Source organism: Globicephala melas, chromosome 6 (genome assembly GCF_963455315.2).
Source record: "Globicephala melas chromosome 6, mGloMel1.2, whole genome shotgun sequence".
NCBI lineage: Eukaryota > Metazoa > Chordata > Mammalia > Artiodactyla > Delphinidae > Globicephala > Globicephala melas.
The window spans coordinates 43774017-43799415 of record NC_083319.1 but is presented as its reverse complement, the minus strand read 5'-3'; the positions used below and the strand labels follow the sequence as shown (position 1 = coordinate 43799415).

The 25399-nt window shown below is 41.2% G+C and overlaps 1 protein-coding gene across 4 annotated transcripts in view; it reads left to right on the top strand.

Moving 5' to 3' along the window:
• GCNT1 (glucosaminyl (N-acetyl) transferase 1) overlaps positions 1–25399 on the top strand; it is a 196904-nt gene that overhangs the window by 60182 nt on the left and 111323 nt on the right. For all 4 annotated transcript variants that reach the window (XR_004043683.2, XR_009564305.1, XR_009564306.1 and 1 more), the window contains exon 3: positions 7147–7228. The gene's annotated coding sequence lies outside the window, so the exon portion shown is untranslated. The remainder of the gene's footprint in view (positions 1–7146; positions 7229–25399) is intronic.

Here is a 25399-nt window from a genome sequence, read left to right as displayed (position 1 = left end):
TGAAAGCCCAGGAATCTTGTCTTGAAATTAATAAGACTTTAGCAAATACTGCCACTCATCCAAAAATTAGTTTTCCATATTCAAACAAAAAAATTGTTTTAAGATATAATGGGGATAGGTTACCTTTCATCACGGCAATAAGCTCTGTAAAATGTGTAGACAAACTTAAGATATGTGTGGGACCTGTATGAATAAAATACTTCTATAGATTCAAAACAAAACATGGCGCTCCTATCTGATAAATATTTTAAATATCTCTCTTCTTCCCAGATCAATCCATCAGTCAAATACAAGCCCAGTCATAATCTCAAAGGGTCGATAAAATTATTCTAAATTTCATCTGAAAGAAAAAATGTGCAAGAATAGCGAAGAATGCTTTGAAAGAGATATGTATAATGAAGTCATATAATACTACATACGAAGCCATATATATATATATATTTTTTTTTTTTTGCGGTACGCGGGCCTCTCACTGTTGTGGCGTCTCCCGTTGCGGAGCACAGGCTCCGAATGCGCAGGCTCAGCGGCCATGGCTCACAGGCCCAGCTGCTCCGCGGCATGTGGGATCCTCCTGGACCTGGGAACGAACCCGTGTCCCCTGCATTGGCAGGCGGACTCTCAACCACTGCGCCACCAGGGAAGCCCATGAAGCCATACTTTAAAGGTAAAAAATGTTAAGAGTACTGTAAGTTTATATTTGAACTCTCAGAGTGATAACAGTAATAGCCCAGAAATAGATGCTAGTATATATAAAACATTGCAAAGCAACTATCAGAACATAGTGAGGAAGGGGGTTGGTAAAAGTTCCAATAAGTACCTGTTTGGAGAACATTAAATTATCGCTTTGTAACGTGCAGCAAAATCCAAATGGAGTAAGAATGAAAATAAACTGAAAGAACATGTCAGTGACTATCTTTGCAAGGGATGGAATTTTCTAAATAAAAGCAATGGGAGGATTCATTAAGGAACAGATAATAGATTTAACTAAAAGTGTGTATTTCCTGAATATGAGAAAGCAAAAGGCAATCAGAATTGGAAAATTTGCCAACAGATTTTGAAAGAGGGAAAAAAGGAAGTTATTTTTTTAAAAACAGCTTTTTGAGATATAATTCATATACCATACAATTCACCCATCTAAAATGTACAATTCAGTGGTTTTTAGTATAACATCACAGTCAGTTTTAGAAGATTTCCATCACTCCCAAAAGAAACTCTGTACTCTCTAGTGGTTACTCTCTATTACCTCTCAACCCCCTTATACTAATATATTTTTTAAAAGCATTAAGATGCCGAGAGTAAAATGAACAAAAGATGTAATAATTCACAGAAAGTGAAATAAGGAGAATACAAATGGCTAATATGAAAAATTGAATTCAATAAAAAGAATCCAAATTAAAATTTTTACACACCAAATTAGGGTGTTTTATTTATTTATTTTTTATTTTTATTTTTTTAAAACGTGACTGTTGAGGAATGCATGCTCATACTGCAGGGAGGAGTGTTAAAACCTATCAGGTAGAGTCTTTAAAAACACTCAAATTCTTTGATCAATAATTCACTTCTTGGAAAATATCCTAGGGTAATAACCAGAGATTTGAATCCACATTTAAACCCAGTGTTTGTCAGCTTATTTGTGGTGAAATGTAAAAATACATAAATCTCCAGTAATAGAGGAATAACTATGTACTTTAAAAAATATATGATGGGGTATTACAGAATATTCCTATAGTATGCCTAATGCCATGGAAAATCACTGTAGGTTAAATGAAGTAAACAGACTGCAACAGAATATATAATGTGCTCTCAATTATGTTTAAAAAAATGCTACTGAACAGAAAGGAGCATTCAGAATTTCCCTGAAATATCACATCTTGGTATTTTGAGAACTATTCCTTCCAGCTCTATAACATTGCTGCTTGCAGGCTTCCCTGGTAGCGCAGTGGTTGGGAGTCCGCCTGCCGATGCAGCGGACACGGGTTCGTGCCCTGGTCTGGGAGGATCCCACATGCCGCAGAGCGGCTGGGCCCGTGAGCCGTGGCCGCTGAGCCTGCTCATCCGGAGCCTGTGCTCCGCAACGGGAGAGGCCACAACGGTGAGAGGCCCGCGTACCGCAAAAAAAAAAAAAAAAAAATGCTGCTTGCCAAATATTTATTTGGAGCATTTTCCACATATGGTTTGCCTTAGGGAGTATTACTGAGACTCCTTACCCCTAGTCTTCACTTGGTGGGTTGTAGCGGGAAGGCGCCCTGCTTTCCTGGAGCACTCCTCTTTTACCCACAGAAATGTTTTTAGATTTAAGCTTTGGTGCTTTGCAGTGTGTCCCGAGGCCTTATACTCTGGGTAACCCTCTAAGATACTCTAGTTGTATACCGCGGCTGGAGAGAACTTTTTGCAGCACTAGCCAGAAGAATTACTGAACCAATCCTAAAGGTCACTGTCAACCCGGCTTCAAGATCCTAGGGTGCTCAGATCGACAGCTGTTTGGCTTGTAGCTCCTTAGAATCTACAGATGGAACTTCATTTTCTGATCCCAGATAAGTGTTAATTGCTAACTAGGTGAGTATGGTCTGGTTCTTTCAGCTGCGTGCCAGTACAAAACAGATGTTCTTCAGCAAGAGGACAGGAAGCTATTCAGATGGGTGGCGCGGAGTCACTTGGATGAGCAATCCTGGTGCAGGAGGAGGATCTTGTTTAACTCAAGAGTTTTATGCATTCCATGGGAAGGCTTCACTACCTTCAAGATGAGCTAAGAAACAGAAACCGATGCTTTCTTTTTGAAAAATATCTATTTATTTATTTGGTTGCGCCGTGTCTTAGTTGAGGCATGTGACCTCTTAGTTGTGGCACGCATGTGGGATCTAGTTCCCTGACCAGAGATTGAACCCAGGCACCCCCCTGCATTGGACAGCGGGGTCTTAACCACTGCGCCACCAGGGAAGTTGTGAAACCAATGCTTTCTTTAAAAAATAAATAAAAATATTTTTTGTTTTGGAAAGGATTTACTTCTATAGAGCTAATCATTAGCTTAAACATGACTTACAGGATATTTATAATTTACTTTCTTTGTCAGACTTATTAGTAAACTATTCCTGGCCCAATCAGAGTTCCTTCGTTTAACTTAATTCAAAGGAGACATGTTTTCTCTCCGGGAAGCTTTCCCTACCTCTCTTTCCAAAGAAAAATGCCCCTCCAAATATATTCCTTAAAGCTCATTGAGGGAATAATGACAACAGCTAATATTTGTTGAGTGTTTCCTTTCTGCATGTTCTAAGCACTTTGCACTTATCACCTCTCACTTCACAACAACCTTAGGAGCAGAGGCTACTATTGGCCCAATTTACAAAGGGGGCAAAGAAGTACATGAATCTGTAACAAATGGCACATATTAAATAAAAGACAAGTTTTCTTCTCATCTGTTCACCTCCTTTCTACCATTTCAACCATCCCATCTCTTTCCCCAGACCCTGCTCTGCTCTGAGTGTAGCACTTTTTTAAAAATAAGCAGATGTATTGAGAAATAAAAAGGGTGGAAACAAAAAGAACGAACCCTTGCGTCTTGCTGAAATCTTCCCCAAAAGAGTGTGTGGAGGGAGAGGAGATAAAAACCTGGAAGTGTGGTGAACATCAATTTGATGAGGGCCACTGAAAAGGAGAGATGGCCAGAAATCCTTAGCCATAATAGTCTTAAGTGCAGGAGAGAGGAGTCTGGAAGCCACAAAGGGGAATAGTTTCAACATCAGTCTTAAAATACTTGACAGCATAGGAGGTTTGACAGGGAACTGTTTGGGCATAAAATATATGACAAGTGCCAACCTCCGATTTCCAGGGACAAGTCTCCCTTTGAGTGCTACTTTCCCGTAGTCAAGCATTGTTTCTCTAACTAATGTAATAAATATACTTTCACGCATACAAAGAAGGGCGGCCCTGGAAATGTGAGGTAATTTTTCTTTGACTGAGCCCTATTTGCTTGCTTTTTGTGTTGCTGAGGGAATTATGCAAATGGATGGGTTTTGCTAAGGAATGTGAGGGGAGGAGATACCAGCTGGAAAGACCAGAAAGGACTGTTTGGGGCAGGGCGGTGGGTGGGCCTGCAGTCTATGGAGGAGAATTTGAGGGCAAGGGGAGATTGCGAAGGGAGTCTTAACCTTCTCCTTGACGTCAGGTGACCCACCATCCTGATCTGCCCAGCCCCGAGGAGGAGGTTCCTGGGACGCTGGACCTCGAGTGCCAACGCCAGGAGGAGTTGGTCTCCCTTCCTTTGTCTTTCCCCCCAGATCTTCAGGAAAATCTACGTCAGTGCTTTTGACAGTGGATTTTATGCTTTCTGGCCACTAGCAATTCAGAAATTGACCTGTAGGCAAGCACAAGAAAGAACAGGGGGCCCACAAGTAGGCCCAGCCACATACAGGCGGAGTTCCTCACTAAGGAGAGAATGATAAGCAAGGCTTGGAGAAGGTATCCACTTACGGAACCTGGAAAGCCTCACCCAGACTGCATCCAGGCCTTCCCACTTCTGAGGGGCTCTTTGTAGGCAGGGCTTGTGGATGGATAGAAATCAGAATAAGGCAGACAAAGCTGGTTCCAGTTCCACCAAATGACACCCACCTAACTCTGCAGGTTCTACTTTGGAAAACCCTTCCACGTCCTACCCGGTTACTCTAGTGTTCATGCCGGAGTGTCCTCTCTCCCCACAGCCAGTCCCTAAGGTCTCTCTTCTTAACGGTGCTTCTACTCATACCCTCCTCTCTTGTCATCAAGCCCTGTTTAGTCCCTCCTCTCTCACTTGGAACATTGCCACTTGCCAAGCCACAGGCTGGCTTCCTGAAAATGTCACCAAAACAATCTGGTCGTAAGAGCAGAGTCTACTGCTGACGGCAGCGATGGAGAGCTCCATCTCCGGGCTCCTGATAGCATCTCAGAGGGAGGAGGGTCAAGTTGGGCTATTGCTGAGGTTTTCAATTCTGCTTGAGTTGGGTGTGATAGTGTGGGATCTTGGATAATGACAGTATAAAATGGTGTAGGATTGGAGGAAACAGCAAAGGTGAGGATTTTGAGGGAAAGGGTTCAAACAGTCCTGGGGTATAAACTGACATTTGATGCTTTTTACTTATTGCAACATTCTTGGGCCTTAGACAATGTTCCTGGAGTGAAAAATGAAGTTATTTGCAACTTTTACCTTCCAGGGCAAGAGTTTTCTGAAATAGTAAAGTGGTGTGGATGAAGACCATGTGGGTTCAGATGAATTTGCTTCTCACCTCCTTCCCTCAGGTCTCTCACTCTTCTGATAACAGCAACGACAACAACAGCAATAACAGTAGCAGCAAATACTTAACTCTATGTGCCAAGCGCTGTCCTAAGCATTTTACAAATATTAGCACGTTTAATCCTCACCGTAATCTTATGGCGTGTACAACTGTTGTTCACATTCTACTAATGCAGGAATAAAGCAGTTCAGAGCGGGCAAGTTACTTGGCCAAGTCACACACTCTGACAGTGGAGGCACTGTCAGAGTGATGTATCAGAAATGAAAATTTGGTAATTTCACACCCTTGCATAGCCCTTTCAATGACTCCCTATTGCCTCAAAGATAAAATCCTGATTTCTTCAAATGGCGCCTGAGGCCCTCCCTGATCTGGCCTCTGCCCACCTCTCCATACCTTCTGTTTTGCACATGATGCTCTATCCATTTGGACCACATGTGATTTTCTGAACACATGATGCTATTTCATGTCTCCTTGAATAGGACTCCTCTGGGGTCTTTGCCCCTGGTGTCATCTCAGTAAGCATCTGCTACAGTGGTCTGAAGGAACCATCTCTTCTCTCACTTTCAGCCCGTGTGCTCTGTCCACACTTACAATGGACTGAGAGTAAGAGGGTGCTGGGGTTTCTACATCCACCTTACAGGAAGCAAGAGGGTTCACCAATGTTGAGAAAGCAAGTGGAGAAAGGGAGAGTTGCAGATTTTGTCGTAGGGCTGCCCTTTGAGCCCTGGAGCAACCTGAGCCCAGGCTTGTTCACTCATAGGACCCAGTAGATTCTGACTTTTATTGCTTGAGAGAGATCGAGCTGGGTTTTTGAAAGCAGTTACTTCAGAAAAGGTCCTTTCACACTGTGCACTCTCCTAGAACACGTTTCTCCAGGCTTTCAGACCAGAACGTCCTCACCTCTTAACACTCAACTCAGGCATCATCTCCCCTATGATAAGGTCCTTCCTGACCGTCACTGTTTTCCTTCTCGCTTATGTACATGATCGCTGTGATCTCTGGCTTCCATATTACCCTGTACAGAGTTTATCGCCACCATCTAAAATAAACTATTGAACTCACTCATATAACTGTATGTGTAGTTTCATATATTTAAAAAAAATAGACTTTATTTTTTACAGCAATTTTAGGTTTACAGCAAAACTGAGTGGAAAGGACAGAGTTTCCCTTTATCCCCCGCCCCCGCCCCCATCCTTCCCCACTATCAACTTCCCGAACCAGAGTGGTTCATTTGTTATAACAAATGAACCTGCATTGACATATCACCATCACCCCAAATCCATAGTTTGTATTTGGATTCCCTCTCAGTGTTGTATATTCTTTGGGTTTTGACTAGTGTATAATGACATGTGTCCGCCATTTCAGTATCATGCAGAATGGTTTCACTGCTCTAAAAGTCCTCTGTGCTCTGCCTGCCTGTTCATCCCTCCCCTCCATCCCTAGCAACCACTAATCTTTTTACTGTCTCCAGAGTTTTGCCTTTTCCAGAACATCCTATAGTTAGAATCGTACAGGATATAGCCTTTTCAGATTGGTTTCTTTCATTTAGTCATATGCATTTAAGTTTCCTCCATGTCTTTTTATAGCTTGATAAACTTTTCTTTTTAGCATTGAATCATATTCCATTGTCTGGTGTACCACAGTTGATTTATCCATTCGCCTACTGAAGGATGTCTTGGTTGCTTCCAAGTTTTGGTTAATTCTGAATAAAACTGCTATAAACATCAGTGTTCAGGTTTTCTGTGGACATAAGTTTTCAGTTCCTTTGGGTAAACACCAAGGAGCGTGATCGCTGGATTGTATGGTAAGACTATGTTTAGTTTTGCAAGAAGCCTCCAAACTGTTTTCTGAAGTGGCTGTACCATTTTTGCACTCCCACCAGCAATGACTGAGAGTTCCTGTTGCTCCACATCCTCACCAGCATTTGGTGTTATCAGTGGTCTGGATTTTGGCCGTTCTTAAAGGTACGTAATAATTTTTCATTGTTCTAAATTTGCAATCCCGTAATGATATATGGTGCGGAGCACCTTTTCACACGCTCATTTGCCGTCTGTAGGTCTTCTTTGGTGAGGTGTCTGTTCAGGTCTTCAGCACATTTAAAAAATTGGATTGTTGATTTTCTTACTGTTGACTTTTAAGAGTTCTTGGTATATTTGGGATGACAATCCTTTATCAGTTGTGTCTATTGCAAATATTTTCTCTCGGTCTGTGACTACATTTTTTAACATAAAAATGCATATTAAAATGCTAAATTAATAGCTGATATTGCTTCTCGGGGGCAGGGACAGTGTACCTTCATTTTTGTATTTCCAGGCCTAGCGCAGAGTGTGACATACAGTTGGTTCTCACTAAATATGTGGTAAATGAACAAAGACAGTTAATTTGCTTAATTTTTTTTTTTTTTTTTTTTTGGCCGTACCGTGCAGCTTGTGAGATCTTAGTTCCCTGACCAGGGATTGAAACCATGCTTCCTGCATTGGGAGTGTGGGGTCTTAACCACTGGACCACCGGGGAAGTCTCTAATTTGCTTAATCTTGAATAACGTCTCTTAAAGGAAAAAAATCTTCTTTTAGATATATTTTTTCCTCTCAAATAGAAACCATAACAGTAGAAGGGGAAAAAACTCACAACATCTCACCTTTGGTTTAATTTGGCTTGTCTTTATATTCACTGTGAAATGAAACCTTACTGAAAATGAAATGCTGCACCTGAATTCAAGTATTCTGTCATTTTGTCCCTGCCCACAAATATTTGTTCAGGAAATACGATTTTTAGGAATCTGGTGTTCTTTGCTCACTGGCTGAGCACGTGACCGAGGAAACTGGAGAGCAGATCCAACCAATCCTGCGTGTGCTGTCACAGAGTTGGGGTCTTGGGCAGGTCAAGTTTCCCTTCGTTCCCCAGAGAAAAGAAGGGAGGCGGAGGGCGCAGTGCATGTTCATGGGCCCTGGGATGCATTTTTTCCCAAGCCCTTTATAGAAATTCACAAAGGGGGTCAGGGTACATCTGTTTCCTATGAAGCTGGACTGTACTTTGTATGAGATGCAAAGAAGGAAATAGGGATGGGTAATGCAAATAGGAAAAATAGGTGTCTAAAAACTTGGGGAGAAAAAAATACATGCTTTCTTGGCTTCGGATGAGTAACAACAAACCAGTGGGACAGGAGAGAGAAAAGCCTTCCCCAGGGATCTTTCCACACACCTCCTGCACGGTAGGCCGACTGTGTGTGTGGGGGTGACATGATTCGGTACTGCTGTGTCATTTCAACAGTGGAATATGGCAGGAGTGCAGCGTCTGAGGGTGAGAAATTGCCTACTGTGATTGTTATATCCATCCATGTAAGCAGGTTTGCCTCAACCTGGGCATGATTGACATTTTGGGCCAGATAATTCTTTGTTATGGGGGTGGAGTCTGTTCTGTGCATTGTAGGATGTTTAGCAACATCCCTGGCCCCTATGCACTAGATGCCAGTAGCAGTCCCCCTCCCTGGTTGTGACAACCAAAGATGGCTCTAGGTATTGCCAAATGTCCCCCAGGAGGCAAAATGGCTGTTGCTTGAGAACCACCGATTTATAGGAAGAATTCAGTTCCCATCACAGTGCCTGGGAAGAGTGTCTTGTATGTGAAAAATCACTGACTAAGGTATTAGATTCACTCTGGTGGACCAAATATTCATGGTTTCTGCCCATGTGATGCTTAAATCTGATGGATGAGAAGATGGGTGGATGGATGTAGGGTGACTCAATAGGTAGATGTGATTTCTCTTAGTAATCATCCAGTGTTTAAAAAAAAGAGTCATCCAGGCTACTACCTTTCTAGCCAATCATGGGAGGTAAAAGCAACCCTTGTGTGAAGGGAGATCAAGTAGTTGACAACCAGAGCCTAATGACCTGGGAAAAAAAAGTTATCTTTTTAAAAAAATTGAGGTAGAGTCTATCATATAAGCTTCAGGTATACAGCTTAGTGATTCACGTTATTTAAAGATTATACTCTATTTATAGTAATTATAAAATATTGGCTACATTTCCTGTGTTGTACAGTATATCCTCGTAGCTGATTTATTTTATACAGGGCTTAGCATTTCTTGACTCTGGATAAAGTGACCACAAATTTCTTTGGCTTTCACACTCACAATAATGCTACCCACTCTGCTTTTAAAAAAAAAAAATCTGTCATCGTCTCATGAATCCCCAAATTTAGCTGCTTTCCCATCTTTTCCATAGCTTCATCACGCACTACAGGTGTTACTTTAGCACTTTCCCGAGTGGCCTCGCCCAGAGATCAGCAGATTTTCTCTTCCTTTCCTGGATGTTGATTCATTAACAGTGGACTCGCGGCCAACAGCACTGTTAACTTGTGCCTGAACCAAGCTTCTCTAACTTGTTTTCTCTATAAGGCACATCCCGGCCTTCTGGCACCTCAGGGACATTAGATAGCACTTCAGCAGTGCTGGGGGGATGGCCTGGGCTGGGGGGGTGGAGAAGTGGTGGCGAAGAAAAACGCACAAAAATGCAAAAAGCATGGCACTATTAGACCACAAAAAGGACACTTGTTTACAGCGTTAAAGCCAAAAGGAGAAAACAGAGCCTCACCTTTTTTCCACCTCAGCTAGGAATGTGCATGTTGGATGACTGAGATTTTTCGCCTCTCTGTACATGTTGATGAGTGATCGTAAAAGTGCCACAAGTAATGCTTTTGGGATCACGAATACATTTTAGTGAGTATGTGAATTTGCAAATACAGAATCCACGAATAATGAGGATTGATGGTATCTATATTTTTAACAAGTTCCCTATGGTATTGTGATACACAGCCAAGTTGAGGAAACTCTGAATTACATAATTTGTGAATGTGAGGTAGTGCTTCTATTTGTGACAGTGCAAAAATTACAAAATTTTCTAAAGACATTTAGGTTTACTGTCCTGCCCCAATTAAAAAAAAAAAGTTTAAAGCTATGCCTACGCCTTGTGCTGCAACTGTGGCTGTTACCATGGGTTGAGCTTCTGTTGAGGAAATAATTTTTATTCTATCGACCTTAAGTAAACAGAGAGATTAAAAAGAATCTTTTTTGTGATGGAAGTGTACAAAAATTAGGTTACCACTGCAGAATTAAGATAGGAAAGGAAGCACAACTGGAATAATCTTTCACTTTAGGAAAATCAACTGATACTAAAGGAGCAAAGATCAGTGTATGGTCAATATTTCTCTTTATAGTTGATGATCAGGAGAAATGAGATACTATCGTCATTTTTTTCCTCCCTAAATTGAAAACAGGATCAAAAGATTCCTTGAATATGACATCTCCCTTTACTTCCTTTCAGCACTACCATGATCACAGTTACTTTCGATGCCAATTATCGTGTATTATTTGTCTCTCCTGCAGAATGTAAACACATTAGGGATTGTGTTTTTCTAATTCACCACCATGTCCCTGATACCTGGTACAGGGCCAGGTGCATAGTAAATGTTCAAAAAAAATGTGGTTGAACACATGTTTCTGAACGAGAAGGGAAAGGGGAAAGTGAATAAATACTTGTTGAACACTTACTTTATGCTAAGCAAGTTACTATTCCATTTATTCCTCACAAGCCTGTATGATAGATATTTTGACTCCTGTTCAATAGGTGAGAAAAACCAAGGCTCAGAGACGCTTTGTAGGAAACCTGTGTCACTCCATCAGACATTACTAGTTGCCAGCTTACCTTCCATCTCCCCTTCTTCCTTGCTGGTAGAGCCTCAATTGTGCTGAGTATATAGCACATCCCCTTACCCCTAACCCTTCCATGCTTTAAAAGGAAGGCATTCTTAGCCCACATTCCAAGTGTAAGTCCTGATGAATTTAAGACAATCGGGGTAAAGTTGTTCCCTTTGTAAGTGATTAATTTGGGGGTTGGCATGTGACTCAGTTCTAACTAATGCTGGGGGTTGGATATCCTGAAAAAGATTTAGAATTCCTAAGGGGACATTGAAAAAGGCAGAATCTCTGGATTTGGTGTTTCCTGGATATGATGCCTGGAATAAATACAGTCATCTTGTGACCTGAAATAGCAAAGTGGAGAAGCTGAAGAACCAGGGTTTGTGATGACATGAGTAAGCCTCTGAGTTAACTAACCTCAAAGTTACCCCACCCCTGGACTTGTCAGATTAGAAAATAAATTTCTATATTTTTTCAGGCATTTTGAGTCAGGGTGGTATTTCCAGATGAAGACATCCAAGCTGACATAATCAGGTACCTGGGAGTGGCAAGCCCAGATTTTTTCCTACATCTGGCTCTGTAGTCTATGTGCTTTCCACTCTACTCCACTATCTTTCAGAAAGTGAAATCATTCAAAACAAGGGCCAGAAACTTCTGAGTCCCAAGGGGAACTGAATAATGGGCATTGTTCTAAACCATTCAGCTGTGCACTCTAACACATTCTTCATACACTTGACAGAATTATTCGCTGTACAGATACATGTGAAGTAAGTCCAACGTGATGCTTAAGTATATTTTAACTTGTATTTTCTTCTGTAATTGTCCCTGTCTTTCCATATGAATCCTGAATTCTCTGAGGGCAGCACACATGCCTTGTTTTTCCATAAATCTCTGTCTGTCAGTTTCTTTTTTCATTCTAACGGATAGAAACACAAAAGTGAATTAACTCAAACAGTGAAGGATGAAGTTCTAGCTCCAAACCTCAAGAAGGGTGGAGCTGGCCTCATGCATGAATGAACCCAGGGATGGCTTGTGACTTCTACACAAATCAGGGTTCAGCAGCTCACAAGGTTTTCCCTGGAACTTTATGCCTTCACGTTTCCTTACTTGGTGGAGAGCCAAGTAAGGCCATTTCCACATCACAGTCAAACAGCTCCTGACACGTGAGAAAGGCAAGACTCTACTTCAGCTTCTACAGAAGCATCCTGGAGAAGCCTCCCGATTGGTTGGGCTTATGTCCCATGGCCCTTCCTGGGCCAGTCACTGTGGCTAGGGCCAGTCACATTGGCTCACCCTGGGCTCTGTGTCCTCTCCTGTGTTCAGAGGGGTGGATGTCTTAAAGGGAGGAATTCTGGACAGAAAGGAAAAGAGCTACCCCATCCTCCCAGGGCTTCCTTCCAGGCTCCTAGGTTAGCATTGGGTAAATAGTAGTCACTATAAATACCTAGGGAGCTTGTGAACACAAACTTGTCTCTCACTGGTGACAAATGAACACACATATACACACACATACAGAGTGCACCCTTATAAGCTCTTTCCCAGTTTCAGAACTCCATGCAGACACTATGGGAAGAGCTTCTGTACCCACATTTTAGAGTTGGGAACTTTTTACTCCCAGCCCTTGATGGTGATCTTGATGATTGCCAGATAGCACGGATTTTACCCCCCGCGCCCACCCCCCATCCCGGGTCCCCAGAAGGAATGTAGCAGGGAGAAAACTCCACAGTACCAAATGCCGCATGTCAACCTGCTCGACAGCACGCAGCCTCGGCGCCAGTAACATGCCTTTGCCTGCCTGCTTTGGGATTGAGGATTCTCACTTTTGAACCATTTAGCCCCCAACCTTTCCTCACAGCACATTCAAGCCTGTTCAGTCTCCAGCATGGGAAACAAGAGAGGGGGCAGTAATCACTGAGGAACTTGGATGCCCTGGGGACACAGGCTGAACATGATAAAATCCCAGGGAACACTGATCTCCCAGCTCACCTGGCCTCGTGCCAAATGCAGGAGAGCCAAGGAAGGGAGGAAGCCATCCTACTTTCCTTTCCTTGTTCACAGACTAGTAAATAATACGGTGAATAGTGACATGCTGGAAACAAAGTGCGTAGTCCAGTTTCCACGTGGATCTATCAGCCCAGATAATGACGCGAGAATCTCGGCCAGCCATTGCTCAGAACAGCCAGAGACAATTTCGATCTTGAGTTCTTAAAGGACAGTTTGGGTTTCTTTACCTACTTTATGCAAGAATCATGTATAAATTTTATAGTTGGAAAAAATGCTTAGTATTAATTTAAAGTAAGGTATGTTAGTATTGGCTTTTCCTTCACTGAAATTTTTCGTAGGAGGGAATAATACCTCTGTTGATATGGAGATCATCTTTGACATAAAAAGTGACAACAGCAAAAGGCTTTTCTGTCTCTCTCAATGAAGAGCAAACCAAAGAATTCAAAAGAGTAAGAATATTTGCACCTCACCTTTTTTCCCCTCTATATTAGCTTCCCCTTTGTATTGTATTGCTGTTGTAACAAATTACTGCAAACTTAGTGGCTTAAAATAACACAAGTGTATTCCCTTATGGTTCTGGAAGCTAGAATTCTGAAATCTGTTTCACTTAGCTAAGGTCAAGGTGTCCACAGGGCTGTTTCCTTCAGTGTCTTAAAGGAGAATTTGTTTCCTTCCCTTTTCTGCCTGGGCTGTATTCCCTGCATTCATTGGCTCCCGGCCATCTTCAAAACCAGCAGAGTAGCATCGTCAGATCTGCTTCTCTCTGACTGATTTCCCCTGTGTCCCTCCTTAAGGGCCCTTTGAGCACATCAGGCCCACCCAGGGTAATCTGAGACAATTCTCCACGCCAAGGCCTTTAATTTAATCACATCTGCAATGTCATTTGCTATGAAGGTAACATATTCGCAGATTCTGGGGGTTAGGATGAGGATATCTTTGAGGGTTGTTATTCTTGATTCGTCCTAGTACACCCTTTTACTAAATTAACAATATAAATCAAGGAGAATTGATGAATCAAGCGATATTTATTTTAGATTAGTGAAAAATCACTGAAAACCTATAACCCGTCAGGTGCTCCTCGTTGAGCTCCACAGTTTTTCTGTTAAAATTTTGTTGCCTGGAAAAAGACCACACTAAAGAGCTAAAAATTTCTTTGAAGTGCAGTGTACAATAAAGTACACCTACCTTCAGTACAGCTGGGTTAATTTTCGCATACGTGTGTGTATTTGTAAAGCCACACCCACATCGGTATACCAAAACCAGCCTAGCACCTCTGAGGTCTCCCTCACGCCCTTGCCAGTCGGTAACCTCCCACTTTAGTAGCCTCTGTTCCAACGGCAGCCACTACAGCTTTGTCTTCACCTGTTCTTCAACATACAGACGTATGAACTCTTCTGTATTTGCTTCCTTTTGCTCAATACAATATCTCTGGAATATATGCATGTGGATGCAGGTAGCAGTAGTTTCTCCTTTTTTTTAATTACTATGAATACCATAGTATTTTTGTATCCATTGAATGAATACCCAACCTTTTATCCGTTCTCCCTTTGATGGACATCTGGCTTGTTTCCATTTGGGCGCCATTATGAATAAACCTGCTGTGAACATATTTGTACACATTAAAAGTTTTAAATAGATGGTTAAAAAAAGAAACCATGTCCTCAGGCACTGTGGAAGACTTTGAAATTTGGTTCATCTGTTAAGATTGGGATCAAATATGCTCCCCTGGACCAAGAAGTCTTCTTCCACCACAGTGAGTATCAGGAATTTGGGCCTCTCCTCTCCCATGTCCATGTACGGCATCCCTCCATGTCCTCACCTGGAAAAGAAAAGAAAATGACAGTGAACAATTTGGGGGGTTCCCTCTGAGAAAAAACTTTTGCATATACTTCTCTGTAAACATATATATGCTTATGTTTGTTTATACAAAGGAATTATACTCTACAAAGTTTTCTGTACCTTGTTCCTTTCACTTATTGATAAATTTGTATGTATTTGGATATCAGTATAAAGCATTGTTGTTTTTAAGGGCTATATAACATGGATGAATTATAGTTTATTTAAGGAGACTCTCCAGTTAAAGGACATTTAGGTTGTTTCCAGTCTTTTTCTGTAATAGATAATTTTTCAGGGAATATCTTTGTATATTTTGGGAAACAGTTTAAAACGTATCCATAGGATTCCTAGCAATAATATTATAGGTTTAATAATATTTACTTTTTAAATGTTGATAAAATTGCCAATTATTTTCCAAAGATTTGTACTGTATGGACCTCTTAACAAAAGAATATGAAAGTACCTATTTCTCGTATTCTAGCCAACCCTGAGCATCATCAAACTTTAAAATATTTGCTGTCTGCTAGAGGAAAACATAATGATGCCTTAATTTGCATTTTTGGAGGATAATAGTTAAAATTCTTTTTCTTCCAGTTTTATTGAGATATAATTGATAAACAGCACCGTACAAGTGTAAGATGTACAGCATAGTGATTTTGAATTACATACCTCATGGAGCAATTACCATAATAAGTTTAGTGAACATCCATCATCTTATATAGGTACAAAATAAAAGAAAAGTATGATACACACACACTCATACACATACAATGGAATATTACTCAGCCATAAAAAAGAAAGAAATCTTACCATTTGCAACAAGATGGATGAACCTAGAGGGTATTATGCTAAGTGAAGTAAGTCAGAGAAAAACAAATACTAAATGATTTCATTTATATGTGAAATCTAAGAAACAAAACAAATAAAGATAACAAAACAGAATCATAGATACAGAGAACAAACAGGAGGTTGCCAGAGGGGAGGAGGTGGGGGAATGAGCCACATAAGTGAGAGACATTAAGAGGTACACACTTTCAGTTACGAAATAAATGAGTCATGGGGATGAAATATACAGCATGGGGAATATAGTCAATAATAGTATAATACCTTTGTATGGTGACAGATGGTAACTAAACTTATCATGGTGAGCATTTTGTAATATATGGAAATATCAAATCACTATGCTGTACGTCAGAAGCTAACCTCGTGTTGATTTCTTTTTTTTTTTTTTTTTTAGTATTTATTTGGCTGCACTGGGTCTTAGTTGCAGCTTGCGAGATCTTTGATCTTCGTTGCAGCATGCGTGATCTTTAGTTGGGCATGTAGGATCTTAGTTGCGGCGTGTGGAATCTAGTTCCCTGACCAGGTATCAAACCCGGGTCCCCTGCATTGGGAGCACGGAGTCTTACCCACTGCACCACCAGGGAAGTCCCTGATTTGTATTTCTTTATGAGTGTGACTTAGGTTTCTTTTACTTTATATTACTTCTGTAAACTCTACTGTTATAAATTCTGACCCTTTTAAAATTAGGTTGCTTCATACTCAGTTTTTTTATTTATGAGATCTAGCTTTGAGATGTACTTAAATTTCTATTCATTAAATTTGGTATAGAATGGAAACTTGTTCAAAACCTGAAAGTCTCAAAACAATGCACTTTGAGCCACTTGCCCTTTTTTTTAAAAAAAAAGTTTAATGTAATAGAAATCTCTTGGTCACATGAAGGTCATCTAAATTTTTTGACACTCATTTTTCTATAATCACTGTCCAAATCACTTTTCATCTTTTCTTTCTTCTCTTTTCTGGCTTTTAAAATTTTTCATTCATCAACTCATTGATGCCACATTTAACATTAAGTAATACATAAAGCATTTCCTCTCATGTACCAATGTTCTACTTGTCATGGGACTATCAGAAATGGAATGAAGTTAGCCAGAAGTGTTCTTTGGGCAGGTGTCTCTATCTGCAATTCCATTAACCCCCATAAACTTCACCTTCCGTCGTGGGCTCTAAATAACCCTAAACCAGGAGGATTCGAATCATTCTTCCTCTCTCATTTCCTGGTAGTGAGAATTCTTTCCAGTGTTTTACCTTTCTTGGATTTCAGAGCAAGGAAACTGGTCTTTCATAAAAACAAGTGCAGGTTTAGCTGTAACGATGTTTCTCCCAGCATCATTTGGGTTTGAAATAATCCAAATATTCAAATAAAGGGGAACAGCTAAATAAATTCATTCATCTGTATCATGAAATGTTCAGCAGTCATTCATGTGATGGTATAGACCACAGTCTTCAAATTGTGCTCCCCAGATCAGTTGCGTCAGCATCCACTTGTTAGAAGTGCAAATTCTTGCCCCTCCCACCAACTACTAAAGGGGAGACTGGGCAACTGGGTGGGTGAAGACCAAGCACCTTGTGTTGTATGGAGCTCTTCACGTGCACGATCCAGTGTGAGAACCACTGTAGTAGACAGAAATTTACTGACATGAAAAGAGGGCCGCCATAGAATGAGTTAAATAAAAGCAGATTACAAAAAGAGTATATACAGCAAGATCCTACGTTTGGAATATTCATACGTATATATGAAATGTACAGAAACAGATATGAACATTAAAATGTTGACAGTGGTAATCACTGGGTGGGGAGGTTACAAGTGATTTCATTTTTTAAAACATTTTATTTGTACTTTCAAGCATTTTTACGGTGAATACAAATTACTTATGTAATATTAAGATAGAGCAAAATAAATATTCTCCATTTGGAAAGGTTTGGCAGACGAGAGGGACCCATCTGTGCCCCTGAGTTTCACTTTCCACTTGGGGAGTGTCTTTATTTCTGCGGCCATCAGCAGACTGGTATGTGGAGAGCAGCATTTTCTTCTAAATCTCTCAAGCAGACAGAAACAAAATTGCTTTGACTTCCTTAATGTGGCTGGAATTTTAAAAAACATCTTGCCAAACATACTAAAAGATAACTGAAGATGAATAAGCCAGGAAATACGAGAAACATAAATTTCAGATCCTAGCACAGCTACCTGCTCCTTTTTCCATTTCATATTTGGCACGAGATGTTTCTATATTGTGGCTGTCAGAGCAGGATATCTCCGTAAACACTTCCTCATCCAGAGTTCTTCTGAAGCTACAGTCCCAGCTTCACATCTGAAGGCTGCATTTCCTCCTAAGTGATTGGCAGGACTCACGTTAGGCATGATTGATGAGCCCATGCTTCATGCACGACCCTGACTTTTATTTTGGGCGTTTGACCTTGCGTGGACTCTATATGCATGAATATGCAATCGCTTTGTAACAGATATAACCTCCTAGTCACATCCTTCCACAAAAGTCAGGAGTACAAAAATATAACTTTAATTTGAAATAAGTCAGTTTTACGTACAAGATCGTGGCTCCCATTTCTATCTGAAAGAAACATTTAAATTTGTCATTTCTGTGAATAAATTTCTTCGTTCTTGAGGAAGAGCCCAAGCTCTTGACTTTTTGGATTCTTCAGAGTTAAAAAACAGCTATCCCATTAGGGGGATGCCTTTTTCCAGGGTTTTCCTTCCTCAGCTCCTTCCCTCTCAATTGGTTCTAAATTCCTGGATTCTTACGCCATTGCCAGTAATTGAGAGTGAGGAAGGAATCACCTTGCTTCTGGGTCTTTCTCCCTCTTGGGCCTCTGTTGGCCTTTGGCTCCCAGTGTTTCCTTGGCATTCGTGCGATACCCAGGGTGTTGTAAGTCATGGCAGATCTGCATGTGTGGATTATAGCGTTGGGACCCACGCAGATGCCACTGCCTTACGGTGACTATAATTTATTTAAGAATACTCAGCATAAATTTTGTGATATTTTGTATCTGCTTATTAGGTTAAGCCAAAACCTATGAAGTAATCCAGAACGTGTAGTCAAAGAGCGATTAGCTAGGATTAAATCGGAGAAGGTGGCTTTGTCAAAGCAAAAGAGTGATTAGCTAGGATTAAATCAGAGAAGGTGGCTTTGTCAAAGCGATAGTTGGTTAATCAGCACAGTGCATGTCAGAAAGGGGATTTTATTGGAGAAACCAGTAACTTAGTTTATTAGTAAACTTAATTACTTAGCATTGATGATTCATAGAGATGAGGTCTCATTGGTGATGCTAAAGGTATTCAAAATATGCGGACTGGCTAAAAATACCTTAAAGAGACTCCTTCCTCTTGTGTGAACAGTGGGTGAGCCTTCAGGGAAACCTAAGATCTGGCTTGATCCCTGAGTGGTCCTTTGTCCAGCTATTGGTGTAGGAGGATTTCTGAATGATGCCAATGAGGAAGCATAGACTCCTGCTTCTGAAGAGTCTGCCACCTGTGAACATTTCCCACAGTGTGGTTGGATCACCTGAAGGGTTGAGAAGAGCTAAAATCTCGTCGAGCTAACAGGAGAGTGCCAACTCTTCAATGACCACTGATGAATATGTGTGTAACAAACATCTGTATGGGTGGCAGAATTTGGCCTGCGGCTGCTTTCCCTGTACCCTGATAGGTGATGAGCGTGTAGGTAAATCTCACTTCCTCAGACTTCTTTAATGGCTAGTATTTTCCAGCAGAAACAACCTAAAAGATTTATGGACTCATGATTCTCCCCATCCTGGGCGGACGCAGCACAGCTGTAACGCAGGATTAGGGTGGAAGGCACTATAGTGCTGTTGGACACCAGGAGGGGTTGAGATTTTGGGAACAGCACCTAGACAGAAAAGCTGAAGTAGATGCCGTTAAAGGAACATTGGTGGGGCATCTCCTGGGTGGCTTCCTGTCAGTGGAAGTTAATAGAGGGGTAGCACAAGCACTATTTATAGTAACCAGGACATGGAAGCAACCTAAATGTCCATGGACAGAGGAATGGATAAAGATGTGGTGCATATATACAATGGAATATTACTCAGCCATAAAAAGGAACAAAATAGTGCCATTTGCAGAGATGTAGATGGAGATTGTCATACTGAGTGAAGTAACTCAGACAGAGAAAGACTAATACCATATGATATCACTTATATGTGGAAACAAACTTATGTAGAAAACAAACTTATGGTTATGAGGGATAAATTGGGAGATTGGGATTGACATATACACACTACTCTATATCCTATGTATCAAATAGGTAACTAATAAGGACCTACTGTGTAGCACAGGCAACTCTACTCAGTACATGTAATGGCCTATGTGGGAAAAGAATCTAAAAAAGAATGGATATATGTATATGCATAACTGATTCACTTTGCCGTGCACCTGAAACTATACTCCAATAAAAATTTAAAAATAAAGGGGCAGCACAAAGGGCTCTAGCCTTGTTCCTGAGCAAGTGGAAGGGGTGTCCAGAAATAGCTGGGGAAACTTTGGTAAGTGTGCTGCGATCCCATGACTCTGTGGATGGGGCCCACCCAGCCGGCGAAATGTGAGCACGATCATGTTAATGCAATGCAAGACATTAGGGTTATGTTTTCTTAGGCCTTTGAGCCAACATATTAGTAACCGCCAGTGCTGCATTAAGACTTTCATGGCCCCTCAGCACTTATGCCTTCGTGGGTTCCTTCCTCCATAAAAAAAATATTAACAATCGCATTTTACAACTGCATGAGTGTAAAGATGAATATAATCCAGACCGGGTTCATTATAATATGGTCACTTTTTTTTCTTTTGATTTTGAAAGAAATAAAAATTAAATCATTTTTGTGGGTCTCTAAATCATCATGTGCCCCAGGCGCTTTGCCGGCTGTGACTAATGGATGCGTTGTCCCTGGTGACCGCTTTCCTCTGTTTTTTTTTTTTTTCCCCCAGCAACTTTCTCCTCTTCTCTCACTTACGGCCCCTTCTGACTACTTCATTGATCTCTATCCAAATCGGCCTTTTCACTGACACTGGAAAGCTGCCTGTAAGCTGGCTGTGTCTAATCATTGGCCAGCTATTTCAGTTTAAAAAGAACACACACACTCATTAAGTTATCAACTTGTTGTTTTCTAAAATGGATTTGCTATTTTGGAAAACATATGCCAACTATTCACTCCAAATGGTTTTTCTTAAAAGCGGAGAGCTGTAGTCTTCTATGGGGTACCTGTGCGTCAGCCCTAAAAACTTTTAGTTTTTTTTTTTTTTTTTTTCCTAAATTCCAAACCCAGGTTGTTTGCGTAGGTTCAGGAACCAGGGAGTGCAGTTCTTTGGGCTCTGACATCCAGGAAACACCGGAGTCAACCAAGTCAACGTACTTAACCTTCCCGCCAACCTGCCCTTGAGCCACCCCTTGTCCTAGCTACTCCTTGACGGGAAGGTGCTGTCAAAAAGTTGACTCTTGGGCTTCCCTGGTGGCGCAGTGGTTGAGAGTCCGCCTGCCGATGCAGGGGACACGGGTTCGTGCCCCGGTCCGGGAAGATCCCACATGCTGCCGAGCGGCTGGGCCCGTGAGCCATGGCCGCTGAGCCTGTGTGTCCAGAGCCTGTGCTCCGCAATGGGAGAGGCCACAACAGTGAGAGGCCCGCGTACCGCAAAAAAAAAAAAAAAGTTGACTCTCAGATGAAAACCGAAACAAAATAAAAACCCATGATGCTCTCAGAAAAGAACTATTTCCTTAGATTTCTGTATTTGTTCTCTCTGCATTTCTTATGTTATACTGGCAAAGGTTAAATGGATAAGATTGATTTCTTTAGGAGAGGGGTAACATTAGCCCACCCACAGTTCTGAGGCAGGTTGAATGTAGAAAACCAAAAGTAGAAGAATGTTCTTTTTTTTAAAAAATTATTTTATTTCATTTATTTTTGGCTGCGTTGGGTCTTCGTTGCTGTGCGCGGGCTTTTTCTAGTTGTGGCAAGCGGGGGCTACTCTTCGTTGCGGTGCGTGGGCTTCTCATTGCAGTGGCTTCTCTTGTTGTGGAGCATGGGCTGTAGGCGCACGGGCTTCAGTAGTTGTGGCACGTGGGCTCAGTAGTTGTGGCTCGCGGGCTCTAGAGCGCAGGCTCAGTAGTTGTGGCGCATGGGCTTAGTTGCTCCGCGGCATGTAGGATCTTCCCGGACCGGGGCTTGAACCCGTGTCCCCTGCATTGGCAGGTGGATTCTTAACCACTGCAGCACCAGGGAAGTCCCAAAGAATGTTCTTATAATCCGCTGGAAATATCAAGGATGAACCAGAAAAAAACCAATTACTGACATAAGATAGAGAGTGATATCTAGAAAGTTTGATTTGAGTATGTATGAGTCTTCCAAGAACTTTGAAACTCATCATCATCCCTTTTGTAGGGTTAAAGTGATCATTAAGAACAGAATGGCAGTAGTTTGGCTCTCACTTGCCCCTCTAGTTTCATGTCTTACACGTTATTCCCTGTATCTTATGCTCCTTCTGCCTCAAAGTTTTCATTATTCCCTGAGTATAAGAATATACCCTCTTTCAGCTCAGCAGCACGTGTCCCTGCTTCTGCCTCGCGTGTCCCCCCTCCCCTGACACTTGCTCCCGCATCTGAGTACCTCCTCTCATCCTTCCAGACAGCTCGCATGCGTCTCCAGCCCCTGGGCTCCCAAGGCAATCGGTTCACTCTTCTGTTGTGCCGCCTACCAAGGAAGATGGCAGTTCATCTGTTTAGAAGTCTGTCTTTTTTTTCCCCACCGCACCAAACTAAAATTGCCTTGAGGGCCCTGACCCTATTTTATATGTCTTTTGTATGTCTAACACATGGCATAATAGTCAACATGTAGTAAGCATTCAGTAAAGGGGCCAAAGGAATGATTTAACTAACAGAAACTGAATGAAGTCACTTCAGCCTTTCCTTATTGTTCAAAGCTTCAAGGGACGTAAATCAAATATAGTGAAATAACGCATAGGAGAGCGTTGGGCTGTAGGGGTTTAATCTCAGACTCTGGGGTTAGAGAAACAAGGTTTGAATGCCAGCTGTGTCACTTAGTAGCCACGTATCTTTGAGTAGGTAACTGTCTCCGCTTTTTGGTATCCTTATCTTTAAAATGGGGGTCATACTGGAACTTATCTCATGGGGTTTTTATGAAGATGAAATAAGATAGAGCATATAGAGTGACGTGCATGGTGCCTGGCCCATAGCAAGTGCTTGGTAAGTTTTCATAATGGGGGTGATGGAGAAGAAGGTGACTATGGTTACTAATATCGTGAATCTCACGAGGCGCATAATCTGACTCAGGAAGTCACGCAGAAGGAAGCAGAGAGATAAGGAGAGGAAACATACACATAGCTGGAGGTCTTGGAGATAAGAAAAGGGCAAAATGGAAACAAATATTTGAAGATGTAAAACACGAATGAATACTTGCTTGAAATGAAAAAGTTTAGTCTACCGAATGAGAAAGTACATCTTGTCTTTAGAAAAAACCGAGAGAAGAAAAGTTACTAAATGTCAAGACTAACGAAAGAATCTGATGGGCATCAAAGCAGACAAAACAAGTGTACAGAAGACACTTTCCGCCTGCTGCATGCATCTGCCCAGCAACGCTCAGTGCCAGAAACTAGCGACACAGTGTTTACATGTTCTCAGGAAAGCGTGAATCCAGGCTGCTCTATGTGTGCAACTCTCCCTGTTTACCTGGAACAGAGGGGTTCCCTGGGACACAGGACTTTCAGTGCTAAAACCTGATAGTCCCAGATAAATGAGGATGGTTAGTTACTGTGTACACAGCAGTCATGAACTTTTCATGAAAAAAAAGTGATTTGAGGATTTAGAAAAAGAAGATTTGTTGGCAAAATCTAGCCAACGGAGAGAAGAATCAAAATTAAGAGGTCAGAAATATAAAAGGCTTTGTGAAAGAAATGGTAATAAGTATCGACTATATTTATGTGTAAAATTAAAATGAAACTGCTGTGGAAGCTGTAAGCCAGCACCTCCTGTAAGTTTTATAAACCTTAACAAAGTACTATAACCATGCAAATAACAAATATTGAAAAGTAGAGAGAGAGAGGGAGTCAGGCGGTCCTGTACTGTGCTAATTTATCTTTCATAATAGGAAGTTGATTCTTATTTGAAATTGAAACAAGTAGGGAAAAAAAAGAAAAAAACCCGTGATGACCGCCACCTTCTTAATGGCTTTCCATCATGTTTTCACTGAGCCTCAAAAGGATCTTTTGGGAATGAACATACCTTATTGTAAGGAAACATTTATTTGCAGTTACACTTTAATTCCTTTTCTCCTTTTAAAGAAATATTAAAATTTAAACTTTTATCTTAAAAATAGCATTTATAGTACAGGCATACCTCATTTTATTGCACTTTATTGTGCTTCACAGATATTGCATTTTTTAAAATAAATTGAACGTTTCTGGCAACCTGGCATTGAGCAAGTCTATTGGCACCATTTTTCCAACAGCATTTGCTCACTTTGTGACTCTGTGTCACGTTTTGGTAATTCTCGCAATATTACAAACTTTTTCATTATTATTATATTTGTTATGGTGATCTGTGATCAATAATTTTTGATACTGTTATAACTGCTTTGGGGTGAGTGAACTGTATCCGTATCAGGTGGTGAACTTAATAAATGTTGTGTGTGTCTGACTGCTTTATTGACTGGCCTTTCCCCCATCTCTCTCCCTCTCCTCCGGCTTCCTGTTCCCTGAGACACAACAACACTGAAATTAGGCCAATTAGATATTAGGCCACAAATACAGTGGCCTCTAAGTGTTCAAGTCAGAGGAAGAGTTGCACGTCTCTCACTTTAAAGCAAAAGCTAGAAATGATTAAGCTTGTTGAGGAAGGCAGGTCAAAAGCTGAGACAGGCTGAAAGTTAGGCCTCTTGCACCAAACATTTAGCCACGTTGTGAAGGCAAAGGAAACATTCTTGCAGGAAATTAAAAGTGCTACTCCAGTGGACACATGAATAATAAAGAAGTGAAACATCCTTATTGCTGATATGGAGAAAGTTTTGGTGGTCTGGATAGAAGGTCAAACCAGCCACAACATTCCCTTCAGCCAAAGCCTAATCCAGAGCAAGGCCCTAACTCTCTTCAATTCTGTGAGGGTTGAGAGAGGTGAGGAAACTGCAGAAGAAAAGCTTGAACCTAGAAGAGGTTGGTTCATGAGGTTAAAAAAAAGAAGCTACCTCCATGACATAAAAGTGCAAGGTGAAGCAGCAGGTGTTGATGCAGAAGCTGCAGCAAGTTGTCCAGAAGATCTAACTAAGATATTAATGAAGGTGGCTACACAAAACAACAGATTGTCAATGTAGCTGAAACAGCCTCCTATTGGAAGAAGATGCCATCTAGGACTTTCATAGCTAGAGAGGAGAAGTCAATGCCTGGCTCCAAAGCTTCAAAGGACAGGCTGACTCTCTTGTTAGGGGCTAATGTAATTGATGACTTGAAGTCAGTGCTCATTTACCATTCTGAAAATCTTAGGGCTCTTAAGAGTTATGCTAAATCTGCTCTGCCTATGTTCTATAAAAGGAACAACAAAGCCTGGGTAACAGCACATTGTTTACAACATGGTTGATTGAATGTTTTAAACCCACTGTGGAGACCTACTGCTCAGAAGAAAAGATTCCTTTCAAAATATTACTGCTCTTTGACAATGCACCTGGTTGCCCAAGAGCTCTGATGGAGATGTATAATAAAACGAGATTAATGTTGTTTTCATGCCTGCTA